Source organism: Spermophilus citellus, assembly GCF_964194105.1.
Source record: "Spermophilus citellus genome assembly, chromosome: 8".
Classification (NCBI taxonomy): domain Eukaryota; kingdom Metazoa; phylum Chordata; class Mammalia; order Rodentia; family Sciuridae; genus Spermophilus; species Spermophilus citellus.
This window is the reverse complement of record NC_138189.1, coordinates 66,354,754-66,382,238: the sequence shown is the minus strand read 5'-3', so window position 1 is coordinate 66,382,238 and position 27,485 is coordinate 66,354,754. Positions and strand designations below refer to the sequence as shown.

Sequence of the window (27,485 nt, the reverse complement as noted above, 5' to 3'; positions counted from 1 at the left end):
TAATTTTTTCTTTATATCTGGACATGATGTACTGCTATATATAGGCCTTAGCAGAGTGGAAGTAAAGAATGGGGGGACAAGAAGCATTCTATAGCCCTATGACTAAATCTCAGTCTTTGGTGAACTTATGCCTCTGGACTGTAAACTTCATGTACATTTCTCAGTTGTTGTTTTTTTCCCCTCTCCCCCTTTAAGTAGGGCAGAATGGCTAGAATAAACTGGAGTTTGATATGTACTTTCTCCCATATGGGAGACTAGAGACTAGAGCTACCTGCAGTTGGATATTTTCCTTCAGTTGACTAGTTAATCCTAAATGTAGACCTTACCAAGAAGAACAGAATGCTCTGGAATATTTAAAAATGTTCCTTTTCTTTTCCTCCTGCTATAAGCATGAAGGGATTTTTCTGTGATATTTACTGTGAAAACTTGATTAAGTTTTCCTAAAGATAAAGCATATAAAGCATAGGGGACCCCTCTCCTCCAGACTAGGTCCCCTGGATTTTCAACCCTGTCCACACCTATCCTCTAGCAATTCATCAACCAAATTCAGTGTTTTGTTTTGTTTTGCTTGCACTGGTGCTTGCCCTAATGTGTTGTGATTTTCTCTGTTTCTGTATCTGTCTCTCCAATTTAGGGAGCAGCAGATTGCCCTATGACTTCATTTCTCTTAATGATCTAAGAATTGTTAGTTTTTCAGTTTGTTCTCCTTTTTACTTATTATTTTTTAGGTGGAGTGGCATCTTCCAAGCTTCTTATGCCCACCCAGAATACAGAGGTCAATATCCTCCTTTCTTTTTTCCTTTTAAGCTCTGTGTAACCATATCAGTCTAAACCCTAAACCTATTTCTATTTTTGTGAGTATCATATAGCCACAGTTGTCAGACAAGTCTGCAATGGACTCACCTCTGCTTCTCTACCTTACCAACCTTATGTTTCACTTTGGAGATTCGCAGTGGAGTGAGAAGAATCATCTGTGGATATACAACCAACCTGACCCCATCTCCCTTCACTGAACCCATTGTCTTTGTATGTAGGGCTTTTGGGAAATCTCCTGTCCTGGGCCTATTTGCCCTGGGACCCTTCCTACTGGTTGTTAGGTTAGCAGAAAAATTCTTGTCTAGATATTAGTGTTTTTGAATAGCTGAGCATATTCAGGGCTTTGGTTGGTTTTTTGTATTTTGGGAAAACTCAATAGAAATAATCTTCAAAGGAGAGAGGCTAGATGATCAGGTCTTTTGGGGAGAGATGTGTGGACAGGAATTTCTAAGCTTGACCACCCTCCACCACCCCTTTGCCTCTCAGTCAGTCTTGGTGTGACAACTGCCTGTTTCATTTGGGTCCTTGACTGGTTTTACATCAGGGAAACCAAACTTGGCCCCAAGGTGAGCATCCTTTGGCCATGCTATAAACAGAGCCTAGCTCTTTGGTGTCTTTTCTGCCAACTGAATGATAAATGTCCTGAGGCATGTAGCATTTTCTCAGGTCATTCAGCTTTCTGTTTTCTATATATATCACTTATTCATTCAATAACAATGAAGTGAGCATTCACTATACACCTGGCACCATTCAAGGTGTTGGAGATTATCAGTGAACAAGACAACAAGATTCTGGAAGGTACTTGTTCTTTCTTTCTAGAGCTCTCCATTTTGGAAATGAGAACTAGGCATTCTGCCCCTGCCTGCTCCTCTTTGAGCTTCTTCCTATTCAGTCTCCTCTGTCTGTTCTGTCATCTGTTAATCTGTTTTTGGTTCACTCGCACTTGTCTGTTTGCCTTTCTGTCCCTGCAGGCTTTATCTTGTCACCTGCCAGAGCTTTGTTCCTCCTTTTCTGCCCTTCTCTGCACAGGAGTGTTTTTTCCCCTTGTCCCTCGGGCTGTGTTCCCAATACCATGATATTTTTCCTCTCTCCAATCTCAATTAGACAACAAAAACCATTTAGCCTACTGCTCAGCCAGCTCTTCTTTGATTTGTTTTTGGTGGGGAGATGAGAGTTTTGGGTCCTCTTATATTCTTTTCTCACTTCTCTGTCTTGCTTTGATTTATTCTTTCCAAACAACCCTTGTGAATATAAATATATTCTCTCCTTTAATCTTACTCTCATTTTTGAGGGGGCAGTCTCAGGTTAGCAGCCTGAGCCCCATAGTCTTTCCAATTCTGCCTTCTCCTCAAACCACAGCATCTTATTCCTGATTCTGAAAAAAAAGGGAATGAAATAATTTTGTTACTTTGAATAATTTCCCCTTCATCTAGCTATAGTTGTCAAAAATTAAAATTCTAAAACTTTCAGGTCCATGAACTTGATAAAAAAAAATCAACTAAGTAGGTATGAAGTATGTTTCATTAGATCCCTTTTGTTAAAAGTAAATGAAAGAGGTAAAACATTGTTCAATGTTTTTATTAAGCTTTTGGCCTTTTAAGGAGGTTTTGACTACTGTAGTCAAATAGCTGAATTATACTCTGGATGCAGGACAGAGATCATTTAGTATTGAGGTTGCAGCACTGACACCAAAATTTCCCTTTTAGTGGTTAAAAATTTGGGTGGGGGAGAAATCAGGATGGCAAATAATTCAACAGTTGTTTTAGCTTTTAAAAAATTTCCAAGTCAAACTGTTACTTGTTTGCCTCTGTGGAAGGTACTTTTCCTACTGGAACATTAGGAGAACTTCTCTGTGTGTGGGTGGGAAGATATATCAACTGCATTAGCAGTCATTTTTCTTTCTCCACATGGGCCATCCATTTCTTTGGGCAAGAAATTTCCCTGGCAAAATGAGAAGACAACTTCTCAAATTTCTGGAACCCAAGTACTTCTCAGAAGTATGGAAAACATAAATCAACAGGGCCCGGGAATTCTGGAACTGCTGTTTGTAAAGTATTATCTTAGCTTCATTGTTGGTGGCGGTAAAGGTATCTTCATGCATCCTGGGTGCACTCCAGTAGCCAAGAATAACTGTCATTTATTAACTGCTTACTGTGTACTCATGTTTTGTCTTTGCACACATTATCTCTGATCCTTGCAATAATCCTTGCAGATGGTACCTGGATTCTGGACTTGAATTTCTAATATTCTAGCTCCTCATTGCCTTCATTAAATAAATCAAAAGAAGACTAGCATATGTTTGCTGTAATTTTTTTCCTTTCTTCCATGTTTGTTTGCTATAAATTATTCTTTTACAATCAAAGCTGGAAAGAATACATAGCTAGTTTTAATGTAAAATGTAAATATTTATATAAAAGTTAAAACAAGGTTAATTTTGCAAAAGATATTTTGGTACAAATAGATACCATTCTCACTAATATTTAGCTATCAAGTCTTGACTCTCTTTCTAGACCTAAGGAATAGTATTCTAATTTATCCTGAATATTTTCTTGGCATAAACATGGCTTTAGCTTCAGGCCTTCAGTTAGTAGAATGTAAACAGCATCTATGAGGCTTTAATTTAATCATTATTTATTGCCTAAGTTAGATATATTGTCATTGACATATGAGTCAGAAAAAAAGCCTCTCTTTTTGCCCTATTATTCTTATTTTTTATAATATATTGGGGGGTAAGTAAGGCAGTCTTTTATAAGCTTTATGTAAGCTTAGAACTCTTGAAAATCTGAACATAATAAATGTTACTTAAGAATAAAATACTATTTTAGCACAAAATGTAATATAGATTCACTGCAGACAATTTAGAAATGCAAATAAGTATCAAGATTAAAATAAAATAATTTGCAATCTTTCCACTTAAAAAAAATTAGTTAAATTTTTATTGTGTACTCAGAAGTTTTTAAAATGTATCATGGTAGTTTTTTAACAATAATATTCATACTCTATATACTATTGAAAATTGATTAAAAAAGAAAAATATATTTAGTATTTACCTTCCTTTAATTTGTGTGTGTGTATGTTCTAATTTTCATTTGAGATCTTTCTCTTCCCAAGAAACTTCCTTTATCATTTCTTTTTTTTATTGTTGTTCACAACTTTACAAAGCTCTTGACATATCATACTTCATACATTAGATTGAAGTGGGTTATGAACCCCCAATTTTACCCCAAATGCAGATTGCAGAATCATGTCGCTTACACATCCACAATTTTACATAATGCCCTATTAGTAATTGTTGTATTCTGCTACCTTTCCTATCCCCTACTATCCCCCCTCCCCTCCCCTCCCTTCTTCTCTCTCTACCCCATCTACTGTAATTCATTTCTCTCCTTGTTTATTTTCCCATTCCCCTCCCAACCTCTTATATGTAATTTTGTATAGCAATGAGGGTCTCCCTTCATTTCCATGCAATTTTCCTCATCTCTCCCTTTCCCTCCCATCTCATGTCACTGATTAATGTTACTCTTTTCTTCCTACTCTTCCTCCCTGCTCTGTTCATATTTGCTCTCATTATATCAAAGAAGACATTTGGCATTTTTTTTTTTAGGGATTGGCTAGCTTCACTAAGCATAATCTGCTCTAGTGCCATCCATTTCCCTGCAAATTCTATGATTTTGTCATTTTTTATTGCTGCATAGTACTCCATTGTGTATAGATGCCACATTTTTTTTATCCATTCATCTACTGAGGGGCATCTGGGTTGGTTCCACAGTCTAGCAATTGTGAATTGTGCTGCTATGAACATCGATGTGGCAGTATCCCTGTAGCATGCTCTTTTAAGGTCTTCAGGGAATAGTCCAAGAAGGGCAATAGCAGGGTCAAATGGTGGTTCCATTCCCATCTTTCCCAGGAATCTCCAAACTGCTTTCCAAATTGGCCGCACCAATTTGCAGTCCCACCAGCAATGTACAAGTGTACCCTTTTCTCCACATCCTCGCCAGCACTTGTTGTTGTTTGACTTCATAGTGGCTGCCAATCTTACTGGAGTGAAATGGTATCTTAGGGTGGTTTTGATTTGCATTTCTCTGACTGCTAGAGATGGTGAGCATTTTTTCATGTACTTGTTGATTGATTGTATGTCCTCCTCTGAGAAGTGTCTGTTCAGGTCCTTGGCCCATTTGTTGATTGGGTTATTTGTTATCTTATTGTCTAATTTTTTGAGTTCTTTGTATACTCTGGATATTAGGGCTCTATCTGAAGTGTGAGGAGTAAAGATTTGTTCCCAGGATGTAGGCTCCCTATTTACCTCTCTTATTGTTTCTCTTGCTGAGAAAAAACTTTTAAGTTTAATTAAGTCCCATTTGTTGATTCTTGTTGTTAACTCTTGTGCTATGGGTGTCCTATTAAGGAATTTGGAGCCCAACCCCACAATCTGTAGATCGGAGCCAACTTTTTCTTCTATCAGACGCAGAGTCTCTGGTTTGATATCAAGTTCCTTGATCCATTTTGAGTTAACTTTTGTGCATGGCGAGAGAAAGGGATTCAGTTTCATTTTGTTGCATATGGATTTCCAGTTTTCCCAACACCATTTGTTGAAGATGCTATCCTTCCTCCATTGCATGCTTTTAGCCCCTTTATCAAATATAAGATAGTTGTAACTTTGTGGATTAGTCTCTATGTCCTCTATTCTAAACCATTGGTCCGCCCGCCTGTTTTGGTACCAGTACCATGCTGTTTTTGTCACTATTGCTTTGTAATATAGTTTGAAATCTGGTATCGCTATACCACCTGATTCACACTTCCTGTTTAGAATTGCTTTTGCTATTCTGGGTCTTTTATTTTTCCATATGAATTTCATGATTCCTTTGTCAATTTCTACAAGATATGCCATTGGGATTTTGATTGGCACTGCATTAAACCTATAGAGAACTTTTGGTAATATTGCCATTTTGATGATGTTAGTTCTGCCTATCCATGAACAGGGTATGTTTTTCCATCTTCTAAGATCTTCATCAACTTCTCTCTTTAGGGTTCTGTAGTTTTCATTATATAAATCTTTCACCTCTTTTGTTAGGTTAATTCCCAAGTATTTTATTTTTTTTGAGGATATCGTGAATGGAGTGTTTTTCCTCATTTCCGTTTCAGAAGTTTTGTCGCTGATATACAGAAATGCCTTTGATTTATGCGTGTTGATTTTATATCCTGCCACTTTGCTGAATTCATTTATTAGTTCTAGTAGTTTCTTTGTAGACCCTTTTGGGTCTTCTAGGTATAGGATCATGTCATCTGCAAATAGTGATAATTTAAGTTCTTCTTTTCCAATTTTTATGCCTTTAATTTCTTTCATCTGTCTAATTGCTCTGGCCAGTGTTTTGAGAACTATATTGAATAGAAGTGGAGATAGAGGGCATCCCTGTCTTGTTCCGGATTTTAGAGGGAATGCCTTCAACTTTTGTCCATTCAGAATGATGCTAGCCTGAGGTTTAGCATAGATAGCTTTTACAATGTCAAGGTAAGTTCCTGTTATCCCTAATTTTTCTAATGTTTTGAACATAAAGGGATGCTGTACTTTGTCGAATGCTTTCTCTGCATCTATCGAGATGATCATATGGTTCTTATCTTTAAGTCTATTGATGTGGTGAATAACATTTATTGATTTCTGTATATTGAACCATCCTTGCATCCCAGGGATGAATCCTACTTGATCATGGTGCACAATTTTTTTGATGTGTTTTTGTATTCGATTCGCCAGAATTTTATTGAGGATTTTTGCATCTAGGTTCATTAGAGATATTGGTCTGTAGTTTTCTTTCTTTGAGGTGTCTTTGTCTGGTTTCGGAATCAGGGTGATGTTGGCCTCGTAGAATGAATTTGGAAGAGCTCCCTCTTTTTCTATTTCCTGAAATAACTTGAAAAGTATTGGTTTTAATTCTTCTTTAAAGGTTTTGTAAAACTCCGCTGTATACCCATCCGGTCCTGGGCTTTTCTTGGTTGGTAGTCTTTTGATGGCTTCTTCAATTTCATCCATTGATATTGGTCTGTTCAAATTGTGTGTATCTTCCTGACTCAGTCTGGGTAAATCATATGACTTAAGAAATTTATCGATGTCTTCACTATCTTCTATTTTGTTGGAATATAGGTTTTCAAAATAATTTCTAATTGTCTTCTGTATTTCTGTAGCATCTGTTGTGATATTGCCTTTTTCATCCCATATGTTAGTAATTTGAGTTCTCTCTCTTCTTCTCTTCGTTAGCATGGCTAAAGGTCTGTCGATCTTATTTATTTTTTTGAAGAACCAACTTTTAGTTTTGTTAATTTTTTCAATAGTTTCTTTTGTTTCAATTTCATTGATTTCCGCTCTGGTTTTAATTATTTCTAGCCTTCTGCTACATTTGCTGTTGTTTTGCTCTTCCTTTTCTAGGGCTTTGAGATGAAGTGTGAGCTCATTTATTTGTTGGTTTTTTCTTTTTTTGAGGAATGACCGCCAGGCGATGAATTTTCCTCTTAAAACTGCTTTCATTGTGTCCCATAGATTCCGATATGTTGTGTCTGTATTTTCATTTATCTCTAAGAATTTTTTGATTTCCTCCTTTATGTCTTCTGTAACCCATTGATCATTCAGTAACATATTGTTCATTTTCCATGTGATGTAGGATTTTTCCTTCCTTCTTTTATCATTGATTTCCAGTTTCATTCCATTATGATCAGATAAAATGCATGGTATTATCTCCACCCCTTTATATTTACTGAGGGTTGCCCTATGGCATAATATATGGTCTATTTTTGAGAAGGATCCATGTGCTGCTGAGAAAAAAGTATATCCATTTGATGATGGTTGATTTATTCTATATATGTCAGTTAAGTCTAGGTTATTGATTGTGATATTGAGTTCTATAGTTTCTTTATTCAATTTTTGTTTGGAGGATCTGTCCAATGGTGAAAGAGGTGTGTTGAAGTCATCCATAATTATTGTGTTGTGGTCTATTTGATTCTTGAACTTGAGGAGAATTTGTTTTATGAATGTCGCAGCACCATTGTTTGGTGCATAAATATTGATAATTGTTATGTCTTGTTGGTGAATGGTTCCTTTTAACAGTATATAATGACCTTCTTTATCCCTTTTGATTAACTTAGTCTTGAAATCGATTTTATTCGATATGAGGATGGCCACTCCTGCTTGCTTACGAGAACTGTGTGCGTGGTATATTTTTTCCCATCCTTTCACCTTCAGCCTGTGTATGTCTTTGCCAATCAGATGTGTCTCCTGGAGGCAGCATATTGTTGGATTTGTTTTTTTAATCCATGATACCAGCCTATGTCGCTTTATTGGAGAGTTTAGGCCATTCAGAGTTACTATTGATATATGGTTTGAACTTCCATCCATGTTTGATTGTTTATCCTTTTTTTTTTTAAATTTAGTTTGTTTCTCCATGATTATCTTTCCCCTCGCCCTCTGTATTTACTGAGGCACTTCCCACTGATGGTTTTGGTTATTGTTTTTCATTTCTTCCTCGTGTAGTGTTTTGCTCAAAATGCTTTGCAATGCTGGTTTTCTGGCTGCAAATTCTTTTAACTTTTGTTTATCATGAAAGATCTTTATTTCGTTGTCATACCTGAAGCTTAATTTTGCTGGATACAGAATTCTTGGTTGGCATCCATTGTCTTTCAGTGTTTGAAATACATTGTTCCATGACCTTCTTGCTTTCAGTGTCTGTGATGAAAAGTCCGTTGTTAACCGTATTGGTTTACCCGTAAATGTAATCTGTCTCCTTTCTCTTGTAGCTTTTAATATTTTCTCTTTGTTCTGTATATTGGATATCTTCATAACAATGTGTCTTGGCATTGGTCTACTGTGATTTTGTGTGCTCGGTGTCCTGTATGCATCTTCAATTTGTATATCTGTTTCCTTTTTTATTTCTGGAAAGTTTTCTGTAATTATTTCATTCAGCAGGTTTCTCATTCCCTTGGTTTGAATCTCTGTACCTTCTTCTATCCCGATGACTCGTAAGTTTGGTTTCTTCATGTTATCCCATAGCTCTTGGATATTTTTCTCGTTATTTTTTACCAGCCTTTCTGAGTTGGCTAGACTCTTTTCAAGATGGTATATTTTGTCTTCATTATCTGACGTTCTAGTTTCTACTTGCTCCACTCTGTTAGTGATACTCTCAATTGAGTTTTTAATTTGGTTTATCGTTTCCTTCATTTCTAGAATTATTGTTTGATTCTTTTTTATAATCTCTATCTCCTGATATAGATGCTTAACTTCTTCTTTTAGCTGTTTATGTAATTCATTCTCAATGTGTTCTTTCGCTGCTTGAATTTGCTGTCTTGTATCCTCTTTAAGGTTCCATTCCATCTGTCTAAGATGTTCCTTGAGGTCTTTATATGACCATTTTTCTGATGACTCTAGGTCCTCCTGAATATTTAGGCTGTCCTGCATTGTTTGTACTCCTTTTCTTCCTTGTTTCTTGAAGCTGCTCATGTTGCTTCTTGTTCTGTTTGACTGCTGAGTTACTGTTTATTCCTATAAATTTATTTGATGTTTGGGAGGAAAGGTATTAGAAGGGAAGGGAAGAAGTCACTACGGAGAATGAGAGTAGGCAGGTAGAATTCAAGGAAGGGGGGATAAGAAAAATGAAAAGACAAAAGAAGAAAGAAATAGGAACTAAAAAAGAACAAAAATTTTAAAAAATAATAATAATAATTAAAAAAATTAAAATTAAAGTTAGAAGAGAAAGAAGAAGAAAAAAACAAGATAGAAAAATGAAGATGAAAGAAAAACCCCAATCAAAAACATAAACAAAAACAAAGACAAAGACAAAAACAAAAACAAAAAACAAACAAACAAAAAAAAACACACACACACACAAAAACTAATAAATGCCGTCTTAGAGTTTGATTAACTTCTCTTCCACTAGGTGGCGCTGTGCCCACCAGGTCAAGTCTTTCCCGTCAGTACGCGGGAACCAATCAGTGTGCAGCAGCTCCTCCCAGACTGGGCGAGTCTCCAAACCTGAGTGCCTAGGGCCTCCTCTTGTGTCCAATCACTTCCACTTTTCCTCTAGCCATGCCCCTCTCACCACAATACTGGCTACAGACCAGGTCTGCTGCTCCTGTTTTCATGAACGACTGGGCTCACTCCTCCAGATTGCCATTCCCTCAGACCCTAATTTTGTAGAGCTTGGGGCTGAGAATCCTCAGCGAATTTTACTTGCCCTCCGGTAGCCACACTCCCATAGCTGGTGCAAGAGACCTCAGCAGTCAGCCCTGGCGGGAGCGGCAGTCCCACACCACCTCTGACTCCCTTGGGCTGGCTGTGGCACTCACAGGAGAGCTGGGAGGGGCCCTTAAGGTTTCCCCAATGCGTGGAGAGGGAAAGCCAGGGGTCCACACACCTGTAGCAGCAGGCTTCAATGAAGTTATCTCCTCGCAGCCCTGCGACACCAGCCCTCCGCCACAGTGGTGTCCCCCGCAAACGGCGACAGTTCGCCTCCCCCTGCCGGGCGACCAATGCCACGGGGGTCCCCACTGTTTCTCCCAAGCCCCGCCTGGACCCTGCGGCCACTACCCACGAAGGCCCAGCAGGCATCCACCTCCGTAGGATGAGAAGGGCTGACCAGCCGCCTCAGCCGGATGGCTTAATGCTGAGTCGCAGCTGTCTGTCTCAGCTTTTCAGACGCGGCAGTGCGGGGCGCGGGGCACGGAGAGGCTTACTCACTTCCTGCCGCCATCTTCCTCTTCTCGCTATTTCGGGATCCTTTATCATTTCTTAAAGCAAAGTTTCATCAGTAATAAATTTTCAGCTTTTGTTCGTCTGAAGGTCTTTATTAAACTTCATTTTCTTCAAACATTTTTTTTAGTTGTTGATGGGCCTTTGTTTTATTTATTTATTTATATGCAGTGCTGGGGATCAAACTCTGGGCCTCACACATGCCAGGCAAGCACTCTACCACTGAGCTACAACCCAGATGCTTACCTTAAATTTTGAGAAGTATTTTTACCAGAGATAAAATTCTGGGTTGGCAGGGGTTTTTTTCTTTCAGCATCCTAAAAGTGTCAAGACCTTATCTTTTGCTTTGCATAGCTTCTGGCAAATCTGTTGTGATTCTTATGATTATCCCATTACATGTAATGTTTCTTTTTTCTCACTCTTTTCAAAATATTTCCTTTATCTTCGTTTTTTCAGTAATTTGATTGTGTTTATGTTCATTTTGGGGGCTGATGGTGAGGGAGTTTTCCTAGTTGGGATTAATCAAGATGGTTAGATCTGCAGCTTATCTTTTACTAATTTTGGAAAAGTCTTAGCTATTTTCTTTTTCATCTTTTGCCTTATTTTCTCTCCTCTAGGACACTAATTACATACACATTATACCATCTGATATTGTCCCACATATATATTGTTTTATTCACTCCCTTCTATCTTTATGTTTTGGTTCACATAATTTCCATTACATATCTTCAAGTTCATCAATTCTTTCTCCAGCTATGTCTGGTCTGTCAGTGAGTTCATCTCTGATATTGTTTTTTATTCATAAGGTTTACATTTAACACTGTAATAAAATCTATCTGCTTATATATGTTATTCACTTTTACCATTAAATCCTTTTAATATGTTAATAATAGTTATTTTAAAGTCCTATCTGATACTTGTAATATCTGAGCCATCTCTGAATCTGGTGCTATTGATTGTTTTATCTCTTGACAATTGTTTTTGAAGTCCCCCCCCCACCTGCATTTTCATGTGAATGATTACTTTTTATCAAATTCTGGACATTATATCTAGAAGAAGAAAGAGACTAAGGTAAATAACATTTATGCTTGAGAATGGGCACCTTTCTTTTTTTCAGGCCATTAGTGTGGGGGAAGATGGCAGGGAATGAGGGTGGAATCAATTTATTAGAAGTTTAGTTGAGTTTATATTCGGCATTTGTTCTTTTGGGATTGGCTACCTTCACTTAGCATTATCTTCTCCAATGCCATCCATTTACCTGCAAATGCCATGATTTTGTTCCCTTTTATTGCTGAGTAAAATTCCATTGTGTATACATGCCATATTTTTTTATCTGTTCATTTTTTTTCTGATATAAGGAGGCTGACTCACAGTGGGATAGGGAGGGAGAACATGAGACAAATAGATAAATTCTAGATAGGGAAGAGGGAAGGGAGGGAAAGGGAGGAGACAGGGGATTAGCAAGGATGGTGGAATGTGATGGACATCATTATCCAAAGTACAGGTATGAAAACACGAATTGGGTGTCAACCTACTTTATATACAAACAGAGATATGAAAGATTGTGGTATATATGTGTAATAAGAATTGTAATGCAAAAAACACACACACACAAATACATATACAAAGACATGAATTGGCATGAATATACTGTATACAAAGATATGAAAAACTGTGCTCTATATGTGTAATAAGAATTATAATACATTCCACTGTCATGTATTTAAAAAAATTTAAAAAAATAAGTTTAGTTGAGTTTAGATTTAGTTGTTGCTCTTGTTACCTTTAGTGCATCAGAGACTTTAGTAGATGAGTACTTTTTAAAATTTTTTTTAGTTGTAAATGGACATAATGCCTTCATTTTATTTATGTATTTTTATGTGGTGCTGAGGATTGAACCCATGCTAGGCAAATGCTCTACCACTGAGCCACAGCCCCAGCCCTAAATAAATGCTCTTACCATGTGCTTAGAGCTTGGGGTACCAGAAAAATTTTCTAAGGATTCAACCTTCAGCTTTCAGCTATCCCTGCACACCTGCACCACAAAGTAACTCTCTATGCTCTCGCTCCTACACCCAAGATGAATTCTGCATCTTGTTTCTTTGTATGTGGCTTATTATGAGTCTGAGGTGTCTTTGTTGTCCTGGTCCAGCAGTAGTCTTAGGCAAGCTTCATGTGTGTTCCCAGCCTTCCTGTCTCTCCCCAGCAGTAGCAGAACTCTGTTTTGGGTCAGTGCAGGATCCCAGGCGCAAACGTATTTCCTAAGAAAGGTTTTTGCTTCTAATCCTTCTTTAACCACAGTGGCTCTTTGCCTGTCTGGGGTACAAGAATTTTCTGTCCTTTATTCCACACTTGGCTTACTTCTATTCCTTTTTCAGATACAGTAGACTTTTGCCTTGTCCTAGGGCCCAGATGTTTTGCCCTCCCCCCAAAGCTTACAACTTTTGCATTTCGAAAGATGGTCCACAGAAGAAGGCCAAGCTTTGTGCTGGTCCTCCAGCAGCTGATCATCTCCTTCAGGTCTAGGCAGCAGAGGAAGTCCTGGTCTTCCTCTGGGCCCAACCTTTCTTACAGTATCCAATGGGACTCCACAGAAAAGAGCCTGAGAGTAAGTACAAACTCTGCTGGTCTAGATAGTTGAGGGATTTTGTGGATTTCTTATTTTTACTTTCTCCAGTGCTCTGAGCTGGAATATATTCCCTCATAGACAATAATAGCCACTCTGATGCTTTTTTGCTCCGTGAAAGACCCCTTTTCTAAAGAACCCAGCTGATACTAAGTTGGAAAGAGAGTAGTAAAGGAAGAAGTTAAAAAAGAGGCATTTGTAGCCACAAATGTATATATCTAAAGTAAGAAATGGGCTGGCTCACCAGAAGCAAATCCATCATTTTGCTGCCCAACTTGTAGTTCTTGCCAAGAAATGATTTATGAGGTTTATGTCCTTGTGACAGCAATTTTATAAAAATATTAAATGACTCTGGGTCTCTTTTTAAAATTGAAAGAGTGGGATTCATACATATTTGTGAAATTTATGTACATTTACTCTCTTACTGATGCAAACTGCTGACAGCCATGTATTGTGGAGACCCTTTGTCAGTTGCAGTTGAAGTGAAAATATTGTCTTAGGTAATGAATTCGTTGATAGCTGTTCCATTACCCAAAACAAATGTTTAGATGAGTTCTGTGCATGCTGTCCTGTCAGAGCTATCAGGAGCTTTTCCTCTGACATAATTTATTCTAATTCCTCAGTCTCCATCTTTGCATGTTATATCCAATTGAATGTGTCAAGGGATGATTAGATGGAGAGATATGAAATTTTGTTATTGGCACAATTTCCACAGGAGCACTGGAGAAATTTAACCCTGGGTGGAACTCTCAGCCATGTCCTTTATTCTTTATTGGTACAAAAAATGTCCAGAGACAAGAAAGGGCCTCAATGGAGAAGCCACACTAGGAGATGCTTTGTGATTTGCAGCAGGATGCGTGTTGAAAAGCCGCCTTCTGGGAGGGCACGGTTTGGCTTTGTTATATATTCATTGAAACCACTTTAGAAAGTGCTGCTTGATGCCATGTGGCCCTTCTGTGTCCCTGGAGGTATTCTGAAGATCAGAAGAAAGATATATAGTGAGACTTTGTGAGAACATTTTATAACAGATATGGACTCAAAAACCAAGCCATATATTTTTTTAAGTGTGAGAAGTACGGGCAGAATCATAACCTAGGTTAGCGCTGGATTATTGCTTTATGCAGTTGATCAACACACAGAGGCAGCTATGCAGAGATAAAACATGGTTGTGGAATCAAAAGATCCCATTCTTGCTCTTCTCTCTCAGAGAGAAGCAACAACAATAAAATGGTGATGTCAAGTGATAATATTTACCTTACAAAATGACTGGGAGAATAAGTTAGTTAATATATATGAAAATACCAAGGAGATGTATATTAAAAGGATCTCCACCCTCCTGGTGGCAAATTCCTATCTCCTAATAGGAGCTGTTCCACTCATGAAGAGTTTAGATTCTCCAAGGCTATTTATAGGCTCCTTTAAAAAAAATTAGTCCAAAGTGACAAGATAAGTTTAAACTATCAGTTTCTAGATGCATTTCCATAAGTTAAAACTGAATGATCCCATCAAAGTTTTAAGACTAGAAGTACTTTTCTTTCCATTCTGTTGGATATTTCCCTGCCTGGTGACCTCTGATTCCTAGAGTACCCTAACTGCCACCTCACCAAGCATTTGATGCTCTGCTGATGTGGATGAGCCCTGAATCCAGCAACTCTGAGCCTATAGAATTGTCCTTGGCCTATAGCAAATGTGTCACCACAGCCCTTTCACCATGCTTACTTAGTCTTAAGTTCCCTACTAAACTGGTGGCCTTCACCAGAATCAACAAAGTTTAAGCCAACAGATATCATTCATTGCTCCTAACATTTAGCTGCAACCTCAAAAGGTTGCCCTTTCATTTGGTCAATCCCTGTTCCTTCCCTTTTGATCATTACTTGCTCTCTGACCTTCAGAATTCTTCCTGCTGTGCACCCTGGAACACTTGGCATTCCTTCATGCCTTTCAATTTTGGAAAACTATTTCTCCTTTTCTTTCCATCTTCATCATGCCCCTCTTTTTAGCAGTGTTACAGACACTTGCTATTTTTATACTTTTTGAACTGATGATGTGGCTGATGTTCATAGGACATCTTTGTCTTCATGTAAGCCCAGCTATCAAGCCCTGACTAACCAGCAGTGTGTGGCTGGATAACTCTTATGGCTACTCATTCCATCTGCTGTTCCAGGGCAGCATGGATGCCTCTGTCTACCTTGGTTTTTCATACCTGTGAACTTCTTTATATGTAAAGCTTAAAAGTAGAGGCATTTCTGTACTAAGGAGTATGGAAGGTACAAAGTGGAAAAAAAGAGATAGTCCCTGCCTTTACGAATCTTATAATTTAATTGGGAAGAAGAGGTACACACTTAGGAAATAGCCAGAGACCTCCAAGTCTACATATGAAAGTGATAATGTGGGGGATGATTCTATTAGGAGCGAAGGGAACTCACCACCAGGAGATGAAGTTGGAGGTCCTTGAAGAAGGTCTGCATTGGAAGTTGGTCCTTTGTAACTGGCAGGAGAAGACCCTCTCATTATTTTCCTTTAGGAAAAAGTCCATCCCTCTGTCAAGACCTCTTTTATCTATTTTACTAAATGTTTACAGTCCTCTAGGTCTTACATGTTTCTTGTTTGGTTTATTTCTTTTCAACCTATCATTTTTATTGTCCTTGTCAACAGGAATCATTGAACTTTTATCATCAGTGGTGAGAGGGACAGTGAGTAGATGCCCAGACACCTGGCCTGATGGCCCTAGATAGCCTAGGTTGATAGCAGGAACTGTTGAGCTGCCCAGACAAGTTGCAGGATGCCACTGGGTGTGACCAACCTGCAGAGAATGTCCAAAGTCATGCTGGCAGGAGGCAGATGGCTCCCAATGGAAGACCACTGTCTAGATGTTTGATGTGATTCAGACTTGAGAATGGAAAGTTCACCTTCTTCCCTCCCTGCTTTTCTTAAAGAAATGCTTTCACAGTTCAGAAATTTTTTAAAAAATTAACTGTCATGTATAACTAAGAAGAACCAATAAAACAAATTTTTTTTTTAAAAAAAATCAAAGGGAACTTAGGTGAATTCCCTTCCTGGAGAAAGATCACCTCATTGCAAAAGATGCTCTAAGAGTCAAATCCTTAGTCTAAAATACTAAAATTACAAAGATTGAAAGGGACAAATTCCCAGTGAACAAGAAATCAAAGAAATCGCTGTCAACTTACCAGCTAAGGATAATCCTTGTCAGAAATTGGCTTTGGATTGGCTCCCTGTACAAGTGACTTACTTTGCACATTGCCTATTTTCCTATAAAACAATAACAAATCTGTCACACAGATAACAGGAATCCATGCTGAAATAATGTGATTTGTCAGAATATGCTCATGGACTCAACTGATGTGTATAGTTCATGGCTTTCTCTTTTAAGCCTACTCTGGTCTGTCTTCCATGTCAAATAAGACAAAAATAATTACTATCAAGAGATTTAGAGAAAAAATATAGTTCTTAGTTGGACAGAATTTGAAAGCCTATTTATTTATATCTCTCTCCCCCCATCTCTCCCTCTCTCCCTCTCTCTCTCCCTCCCTCCTTCTCCCATGCACACATGTGCATACACACACACACACACACTTTCAAATTCTGCCCAACTAAGAAGTTGGATTTTTGTGATAATGAAAAATTTCACTTACCTCCAATCAATATATTTGCTCTAATGGGTTGAGAGCAACACATCACATGTAACTGTAATAACCAAACTTAAGGGCAAGAACAGGGTGTTAAAGAGTCAGAATCCCAAGTGGTGGTGAAGGGATTTTTGGATTCTAAAGGTCAAGTATTCCCAGAGCAAAAGGAACAGAAATAGGAAATGCCTCCTAATTCATGTGCCCAGGCAGGGAATGATTTTTAAAACTGTAAAGAGCTCTATTTAATATGTAAATATGCATTTGTATCTTGTGCCCTGTGTGCCTTTCCTCATTATTACCTGCACCTACTTACTACCAGCTGTATTGAAACTGTAGGTTCAGGTTGTTAGAAGAAGGGCTGATTACTGGAGGCCTCTTTCTATTGTCACCAGAATCTGCCTGTGTCCCTACCTCCTGTATTACCCTGGGTAACTATGAGCTGACACTGCCTTGCATATAAATAGGCAAAACATTTGCTCACAGGTGATTTCCTTCAGGTGCTCATTGAGAATCTTTTTGCTCTTGAAAATACAAAAGTCTAAAAAGCTAAGTGTAAGTCTACATCTTATTTTAGAATAACAATATTCTAAATTCTAATATTCCAGTTGTTATTTTTTATGATTCCTATAACACTATCATTTTAGTTTCTGTGTATCGAGAACTTACTATGCACCAGATGCTGTTCTTTATGCATGTACAATTCAGCACATAAATGTAGGGTACAGTGTGATATTTCAGTACATACAATATACTGATCAAGTTAATTGACTTTTCCATCTCTTTATCATTACTTTGTGTTTAAGCCTTCCATCTCCTATCTTCTAGTTCTTCATAAAATATGCATATTTTCTGAACAATTTTATGAATATATATTGTGAGCTATAGTCCCTCCACTCTTATGTAGAACACTAGAACTTACTCTCTCTGGTTGTATTGGGATACCTGATATCCAACCTGCTATTCCCTGTCCCCCACATTTCCTTGTCCGCAGTAGTCTGAGTCAAATAGGACTTAGTTGAGACCAAGCACTCTTCATACCTCATTAGATGGTATAAAATACAGGGCACATTCCCATGTTTCTGAAAGTCACTCTCACTGTATGAGACACCTGTTAGGCACCTCTGTAGATCCTTCTGACCTCTTCTGTCCTGAGCTTTTGGCCCTTTGTTTTGAACCACTCTCTGTGCTTCCAGTAGGCTCACTTCTATGGCACCTGCGCCACGTATGCCTCCTGCCCTGGGACTTCTGTGGGTCCTGGAGCCCCAAACACTGCATAACACCTCCATTTGCAACCTAGAAGTTTGTGTGGGGGAGTGTTGGCAGTGGAGATGGGAAGTGGCAGCTGGTATCTAGAAGGAAAATTCTGACACATAGTTGCCCATGTTGACTCACGGAAAATGGTTCTGCCAGACTGAGATGTCAATAACATCCTCTCCTGTCCTTGCCTTCCCTGCCTCCCACTTCTGTTTCTCTGGGACTGAGCTCCTTTGATAGAATAGTAGCACATAACCTTTTGCCTCATGCCTTACCTTCTGAGGAACCCAACCTAAGACTCTCGTCACCATCAGGTCAAGTTCTGTTTCATAAACTCTGATTAGGAAGGCAGAAAAATGGGCAATGATTTATTTACACACACACACACACACACACACACACACACACACACAAACTTTAAGTAATTGTACATGTACACCCTTGTAACCAAAAGCTCCATCCCTGTCCCCAGTGCCAATCAATGCCAATTTAATAATGAGGACACAGTTTTGAGAAAAGGGAAAAAGAAGTTTTATTGCTTTGATAGTAAAGGAGAAACACAGGGCACTCCTGTCTCAGATCTGTGACTCTCCCAATCTGGAGGGACAGGGAGGTTTTAAAGAAATTCTTCAAGGGTTACATTCTAGTAGGGGGTCCCAGGGCACCCTGATGCCATGTTAGGATACCCTTGTTAATTTGGGAAATATTCACTTCCCAGATCCTCAGCAGGCATTTCATTCCTGTAGTGGGTTGTTCAAGGGCAATTAACTAGGGGAAGAAAAGATAACACTGTCTCCCTAATCTTGTTAGGGAGGGGGAGAGGGGAGAAGAGAGAAAAAAAATTTTTTAAATAAACCTTAGAGCAATGAGGAATATATTCAGAAGGTGAAGGGTCCACTGTTACACCCTCAACTAACAGGAAAACTCAGCTGTCTAAAATAATTGTCTTTTTGAGTTTTTACAACATAGTTGTACTGAAGGGATGTTGAATAATGCAGTAATCACAGCTGAGAGCAGATCTATCAGAGTAGGCTTTCTGGAAGAAATCAATTTGAACTTGAGGTGATTTTTAAAGGCCTGGAGAGCTTTGGAAGGACAATGCAGCCTGAACACAGACAGGAATGGAAACTGTGTGATCTTTAGAAGCATGTGTTGTACGCGAGGGTCGTGTCTTTTACATGTGAAATGTAACAGTTGTGTTTTATCAACCAGCCTGTTCGCCCTTGCCATCGACAAAAACAATGACCCACCTACCTAATCAATTCAGCCTCCCTCGGCAGTGGATATTGATCAAGAAGGTAGTTCAAATGACTTCATTGGCTCTTTTCCCTCAAAGCACCTGGTTGGCTGCAGATAGGGTTTTGGAATTCAGATTGCTTCTTTGCATGGGGGTGGAGGGTTGTACTCTGTCAGCTGGCAACAATCCTGTCCAACTGAGGTCTGTAGGTGAAATTGGTTAGAGGAGCACATACATACACACTGCTAACTAGTGTCACTGTCATTCTTTTTAAAATTTTACTACCAAAAGAATTAGAAATGACCATTTCAGTTTTTTAAAGGACCATTCTTCAAACTGAATTAAATTTTCTTACTTAAATCCAAGGCCAGATTCTGAAGTAAAATGAAGAAAATCACAGTTAAACAACATACCAATTTTTTTTTTAAAAGTAGTTACCCTACTATGCACGTGTTAGGCTTTCATCCCCTTTTTTAAAAAATTTTTTTATTGGTTGTTCAAAACATGGGAGATTGAATATCTCTGAGAATCCAACAAAAGCTGTGGGTTTTGTGCTCCCCGAATGTGGAAATGCATTGTATTCAGTTTCATAGGTCCCAGATTAAGAAACGTGGTTCTGTTTTCTCCTGCAGTGATCTGTTCATTCAGAGAGGGAAGGTGAAAGTAGAATGAAGTTTTAAGCAGCAAAAAGTGAAAATGCAACCACTTTGAAAAAAAAAAAAAGTAATAATAATTTTGCAAATGATTTTGTCATTTTAGTTGTGTATGCTACATATCATCAGGAGTTGGTCTGTTTGTTGAGAATAACGAATGTTGTGAGGAAGGGAAGGAGGAGCATGAAAGAGAGGGAGGATAGAGAAAAAGAAAGAGAGAGAGAGAGACTAGAATCTTACAGAGACTCATAATGACACCCTATCTCATCAACTTTGATTTCTACTTTGAGAACTAGAGAAGCTCTAGCAAGGAAGGAGGATTTACCTGACTGCTTTTGCTGAATACAAATGATCCTTACCCTCATTCCTTTTGGTGCATATCAAGAGTTTGGCTGCTCATGGGGCACCTACTCTGTGGGTGATCATTTTGCATACAAGTAACTATGGAAAAGCCCTACCTTCAAAGAATTTGTTGTCTACCCTTCTTCACACCAGTCTTGATAATTAGCATGCTTGGGTATTTTCTTCAAGCCCTTCTTTGTTAATGAGGTAGAAATAATGCTTTTTGTGTTAAAATTCTAAAATAATTGTGTTTACTTTTGGATTCACTGCTTAGTGAATTAGTGCAAATTGTTTGCGCAAAGATAAACTCAGATAGGTGGATGCAAATAACCTCTGCATTCAGACCTCAAAAGCTTATAAATAAAGCCAAAGGCAGACAGAAAATAAAACTATGTCATTTCCCCATTGCATTGCAAGGGACCAAAGAAGATGCTTTTGTGAAGCAGTGGTTTACCACTTTGCCTTCCTGCACTGGAAAGAAGATGCATCTAGAAGATGCAGGTTTTGCATCAGCTAGTCCCATTAAAAGGTTTTCTTCTACAGGGATGCCTATCATGGAGCAGGAAGAAGTGATGTCAGGACTAATTGAGGTCAGAGCTGTGTCTGGAGTAGTCTGATCACAACTTTCAGAACATAGCCATCATGAATGCTTTCACTTAAAGACACCTGCACAGGGCTAGAGTTGTGGCTCAGTGGTAGAGCATTTGCCTGGCATGTGTGAGGCTCTGGGTTCAATCCTCAGCACCACATATAAATAAATAAATAAATAAATAAATAAATAAACCATTGACAACTAAAACAGTTTTTAAAAAACCTCAAAAATAAAACAAAACAAAAGATACTTGCACACAGGAAGAGACAAAGCCATTTTTCAATTTAAGCAATTCAAAGAGTCTAGAAGATTTTCTGCAAAACTCCAGGGAGCTTCTCCATAAATGGGCTTCCATTTTCACCTCTGCATCTAAACGCATCACGTATTCCACCTCCCTGTGGGTGATGCTGGGGGGCGGGGCAGTGGAGGGGAGAGAATGTTCCATCCATTTATAAACTGCCAGGCCATATCATTTATCCTCTAAATAAATGTTTAGTAAGCATCCACATTATTTTTCCTTGTCCCCTACAAGATGCAGAAATTGAAGGGAGATGAATTTCTGGTGAGGTTTTAAGTGAAATCACAAAACTTAAGCATGTTTAATCAAGATGCAAGTGACAGCTCATTGCTCATCATTATAACACACTTATGGGGCCGCAGCATCTTTCTCACCCATTGAGGTGTTTGCTGCTTTTCACATTTCCTCAGGCTGCCCCCTGCCCAGAGTCGCTCCCCTTCCTGCATGCTCTGATAGATTTTGCTCTCAAGGTCTCACACACCACCAGCTCAGGACTGCTGTGCTTAGGATCAGCCAAGCAGTAGGAAAATGCTTGAAGACCAAGAACAGCAATTTCTTTTTCATCTAAAGAGAAATGAGAGTTTTGAGGTGCTTATCACATCTGATTTGGGAAAAAAAGATGAAGAAAGAAGTTCCCAATTTTTTCTTCCATATGGAACGATTTTTTGGTTTCAACCTCTTTTCAAGATTTCCGTTCTTTTTGTTGTGACCCAGTTTATTGGAATGAGGATAGTCCTCAAAGAGTTGGAGAAGTTGAAAGGTTAGGACCCACATCTGTGTTTGCCTAGGAGAGCTTGGGTTGGGCATTGTTGAGTGAGATGGCCTTTGTGTAAAAATGGACTCCTTGTCCTGACCTAAATGCTGAGAAACATCTTCCCAGTTGTGTTATTGGTGTGATGAGGGACTGTGAGGAGGTGGGAGTGGAGAGGTTTCAACATGTAGTATATGCCTGTCCTAAAATGGTGTCACCTTGGGCTGGGGATGTGGCTCAAGCGGTAGCGCGCTCGCCTGGCATGCATGCGGCCCGGGTTCGATCCTCAGCACCACATACCAACAAAGATGTTGTGTCCGCCAAGAACTGAAACATAAATATTAAAAAATTCCCTCCCCCCCCCCTCTCTCTCTCCCCTCTCTCTCTGGAAAAAAAAAAATGGTGTCACCTTCCAGCCATAGAAAGCTGCTCTTGAATTACCTGGAAGGTGGTTTTAGTGCTTTTGCTTTTGTGTTTCTAGCTAAGACATGTGGGTCTCTGGTTTCAAACCCGACTCAATGGTTAATTCCTTGATCCATATCCACCACCCCTTGCTCTTGTCCTTATCCCTTTCTTTCTCTTCCTTAATAATCTTAATATTCTTTACCTGTCCCAGAGTCTCAGAAAGACAGAGGGGGAGCTTCTCACATTCTAAACCAAACCTTTTAGAGTTACCATATTTGGCAGGATGGAGAATGACCTAGCTCATGATCAGAAATTGTTCCTTTAAACGAGGAGTAGGAAGTCTCATAATGAAATCTGGGGGTCGGGTCCTGAGAATACCTTTAATCAGATTGTTGGCTTTATTTTGTGTACCTAATCCTACTTTGGAACCAACCTAAGAGATAAGCATCTCATACAGAATCCAAAAGTAGTTTATACATTTATTATGTGGTTCTCCCTCTCTCTCTTTCCCTCTCAATCTCTCTTTCTCTTTCTCTCTCTTTTTGAAATCTTGACATTTTCTCTCTTTGCCTTACTGAAATCATTGTGGTGTTTTTATTTTCCTGAAAAGCTGAGAAGTCATCATTTATTAACCAAGTATCATTTACTTAGTTATTCCACAAAGGGTCAGGAGCTCCTTCTGCGTGGGAGTCTCTCTGCTAGAATCTGGAGTCTGGCTTCCAGAGGAACTTGGCTGGTGCAGTGGGGTATCCATATCACAGGGCTGGCCACCCCACAAGCTGGCTCTGAGGTGGATATTAGATTGTAGGAAGCTAACTGAGGAGGGTTCTTAGGGCCAACACCTGTGGAAGAAGGGGTGCAAGCAGGAACAGGCGAGGGAAGAAGCTGGGTTCTCATCAGTCTCCATGGAGGCATCAGCCAACTCTTTGGAGGCTAGGCCCAGGCAGTGGACTGCACCCCTCAACTGTCAGTCACTGGATGCTGTCACTGGGGGAGAGTCAGGACCTGGGACACAGTGGCTCTTTCTCTATGAGAGGTTACACTACCAGGAACTGGAAGATGAAGATCTTCCATCCTAACAGAGGATCTGGGTGACCCACCACAGTATCCACTCTAGTGTACTACAATGGTTTTGGCTACTCCTCAGAAAATCTTGATTCAACTGTCTTGAACAGGGAAAATGCTCTGCATTGCAAGGTAAGGCATGCAGATAAAGCAACCTCAAGACTGGCCATGCAGTGTGGGGTCTTATCAGCATATTCAAGGATCTTTCTGTCCTCTGCTCCATCCGCCTAAAGGATCAACTTGGTTACTCAGGCTTCTTCCCAACAAAGCCACAAATATTGTAACAAGACAGGGTATCATTGGAGGAAAAAGAAACCATCTTTGCCCTTATGCTCTTTTTATTATTGAGGAAAATATTTCTTCATAATTTTATTTTTATTGTGCTAAAATAAACATAACGATATTTATCACTGTAACCATTCATGAGTGTGCTGTTCTGTGGCATTAAGTACTTCCATGATAACCATCTGTACTCTACATGAAACTTTAATTATTCTTATAAAAATTCTGTATCCATTAAACAATAATTTCCCCTCTCATCCCTCCTACCAATTGCCCTAACTTCTGTTCTCATTTCTGTCTCCGAATTTGCCTATTCTAGTTACCTCCTGTAAATGGAACCATATAGTGTTTGTCCTTGTGTGTCTGATTTATATTACTAATAATAATGTTTTCAAAGTCCATCCACGTTATGGTGCACATTAAAATTTCATTCCTAATGGCTGAATAATATTCTATTATATACATAGACAACATTTTGTTTACCATGCATTTATTGGTGGACCCTTGAGTTGTTCCACTTTTTGGCAATCTTAAATAATATTGGGTAAATTTACATCTCTCTTGTGACCTGTTCCGGGTTGGCCAGATGTGTCAACCAGGTTTTACTTACAGGCAGCAGATAATCAGAGATTAAGAACTCATTCTGAGGCTTAGCAGTGCTCTGTACTGGTCTGGCCATGGGAAAGTCTCAGTCCTTTTCTGGTCCTCTCCAAAGTTCCTACAAAAGAGAGGTGATAAAAATCACTTCTTGGGGCTGTTGTGGAACTCAAATGAGAAAATGTGTGAGAGTGGCTATTCCTGTCACCTCTAAACTCCAGCTCTGTATATGAACATCCCTTCCTTGGCATTCCTGTTTTGAAGGGGCAGCAAGCATCTCCCCCTTACCATACCTGAGGCTGAGCTCTCCTATGCCACTTCAAACCACCTCCTTCTCCATTCGCCCCAAATCAGCCAATGGCATCTCCATCCCTGGTGTCCTCCTCAACTCCACCCCTTGTCTCCAATATCAAGCCTATTAACAAGTACTGTCATTCTCTTTTTGAAATACATCCAGAATCTGACCATGCCCCTCCCCTTTACTCTCTTGGTTCAGGCCACCATACTCCCTTCCCTAGATTATTGCCTGGCCTCCTATACAGCTTTCCACACTTGGTCCCCCCATTCATTATTCCTGTCACTTAATCTTTTGCAACTCTCCTACCAATTCAACTGCTCTGGCCCCAGCCGTCCTGCTGTTCCACTGAATATCTTCAGGGCCTTTGTATTTGTGGTTTCCCCTGTCTTAGCCACATGGCTAACTTTTCACTTCCTTCAAGCCTTTACCAAAAAACAGAGTGTCTGTGAGGCCTTCCCTAGATGTCCTATTTCAAATTACAGTACCTGCCCTTGATATATCATATTCTCCTTTTCTACTTTCTCTTCTTAGTACTTACCATGAATATGCTCTTGGTCTTGTTTATTTGTAATGTTTATTGTGTCTTTCCTATCGGAATGTCAGATTAACAGCTCTCTGCCAGAACACCCCTCTTCCATAAGGGGAGAGATTCTTGTGTTGAGTTCACTTCGTACCTCCGTGGTAAGGAAGAGCCTGGCACATGGTGACCACTTAATAAATTTGTTAGTACAGCATTTTATGGAAGAGAAATCTGAGGCTCAGCACAATTAAATAATCCGCTCAAGGTCACACAGCTAGGAAATGGCCTAATGGGTAGTTAAATGTCCTGCCATGCTTTACAACATAAAAAAAAAAAAAAAAAAGAAAAGAAAAAATCGCAAAAAGGCAAGAGAATACCAGCAGGCCCCTCTCTAGCCCTGCTCCCTTCCACCAGTTTAAGAAAGGAAGGGTTTTAAATGAGGAAGGATTGGGTGCTGGAAGACTTTGTGGAGTCTGGCAAAGGCGTACAGATTTGAGTGTTATTGAGCAAGGAAACTGGGGAGTCACCCTAGGGCTTGTTCAGAGGCACAGAGGCTGTGACCATGATTAAATAGAGACCAGCTGCTGGAGAATCTTGGTGTATGGGAGGAAGGGCTACTCGGCTACATGGGAAAGATTTGCAGAGTCTGTTGGAAATGGTCAGGGAGAAGTTATGAACCGTTTTCTCTGGAAGAGCCATCACACTGGTTGTAGCCATCACACTACTCAGACTCACCTGCCTCTAAACATTCCTTCCTCCTTCCATTCTCCTGAACCTACAGGAGTAATCTCAGCCAACTACCAGGAAGAACAATTGGAGAACAGTTCTGTAATTTGACCTGCTGCAGCTTTGTTGGAAGGAAGACAGTGCTTTTTTGTTCTTTCTGTTTTGTTTTGTTTTTTAAGAACATCTTTTTTAGGGAAGTGGTTATGTAGCAGTTGAAGCCCATGATTTTTTTTTTTTTTCCCTCTCACACTTAGGAAGCCAGGCTCTCTCCCTCCACTGGGACCCACTGGAGTTGAGCTTCTAGAACCAGAGCCAAGGCCTGCAGGTGGCTCCTTAAATATTTCAGGGGGAGAAGGCAGGGGCAGGGCCTGCGTCCTATGGGGCAGCTGCAGTCAGACAGAGAAGGCCTGGGGCAGGGCAGGGAGCCAGAGGAGGCCTGGCCTCTCGCTGGGGAAGCTGTGGTACCTCCACAAGCCTCAGGGTCTTGATGGCTGGAGGGTGTCTGTCTCTAGTTTGCTATGAGGATTCAGTGAGAGGGCCCATGACACTCTTAGCCCACTGCCCCACACAGAGCAAGCCCTCAGGGCATGTGCTTTCTTTTGCCTTCTTCTCAAGGTGAGAATAGGACCAGGAAGAGGCTCCTTTAAAAGCTCTGGGTTGTAACCAAGAGAGTGGAGGGAGAGGAAGAAGCTGCTGGGGTAGCAAAATGCCTTCTGTTGGCTGCACTCAGCTGTTCTCTCTCCTCCCCAGAGGTATAAAGAAGGAGGAGAAGCACTGCCTGGCTCTGGTACCTCTTCCGTGTTCCCTTCAGACCCCTGCCTCTTCACCTGCTGGTGCCCAGTTCCCAGGCTCTTGGCCAGTGCGGGGTCTCATGCCCGCCCCCTGCTCTCATCCATGCCCACTGCAGCTCATGCGCCCACCTGCCTCTGCAGTCCTCTCTGGAAATCGCTCTTGCCCAAGAGCTCTCCCACCCAGGGCCACCCGGAGGCCAATGACTGAATGCTGTGGGGACATCTTCATTTTGACACAACTCCCTAGGTGACCCATCCCAGAGTGCCCCATCAGATCCTTAGAAACTCATCGTGAGCGAGCTTCTCCCTGAGCCTTATGCTGCTCTGCCCCCTTCTTTACAGATATGCCTGAAGAGTGCTCCCCAAAACCTTCTGCATGTGGCTCCAGGGAGCCCACTCTAGGACAAGTCGTTTTGTTGTCTTGGCTCCTCTAACTATAGCTCACCCCTCTGACTTCCTGGGTGCCCACTTGCCACTAAAATGCAGCCATCCTATATCCTACGTGATTGAAAAATGGGTGCTGATGAATTAATATGTTGCCCAATAAGCATAATTATCATGGGAACCAACACCCAGGTACAGCTAGCAATCTCCAAAGCGCAGGTATGGATGTCACTTCATTTGCCAGAAGGGCATGATCGTCTCTGTCATGATTCTGCCTGGACTTGAATTTTAGTTCTACTGTCATTAGTCTTGTGACTTAAAGCCAGGTGTATAAGCTTTCTCTTTCTCAGTTGCCTCATCTGTAAAATGGGAATGATGATGATCCCTTCCTCAAAGAGTTTTTATTGCAATTGAATGAATCAATAACGTAGTAGGTTCTTAGTAATTGTTTGCTAGATACTCAGGCCAAAAATC

At 39.9% G+C, this 27,485-nt stretch overlaps 1 protein-coding gene across 1 annotated transcript in view; it reads left to right on the top strand.

Moving 5' to 3' along the window:
* Positions 1–27,485, top strand: part of SCD5 (stearoyl-CoA desaturase 5) — a 156,701-nt gene that overhangs the window by 122,108 nt on the left and 7,108 nt on the right. The gene's annotated exons all lie outside the window — the stretch shown is intronic.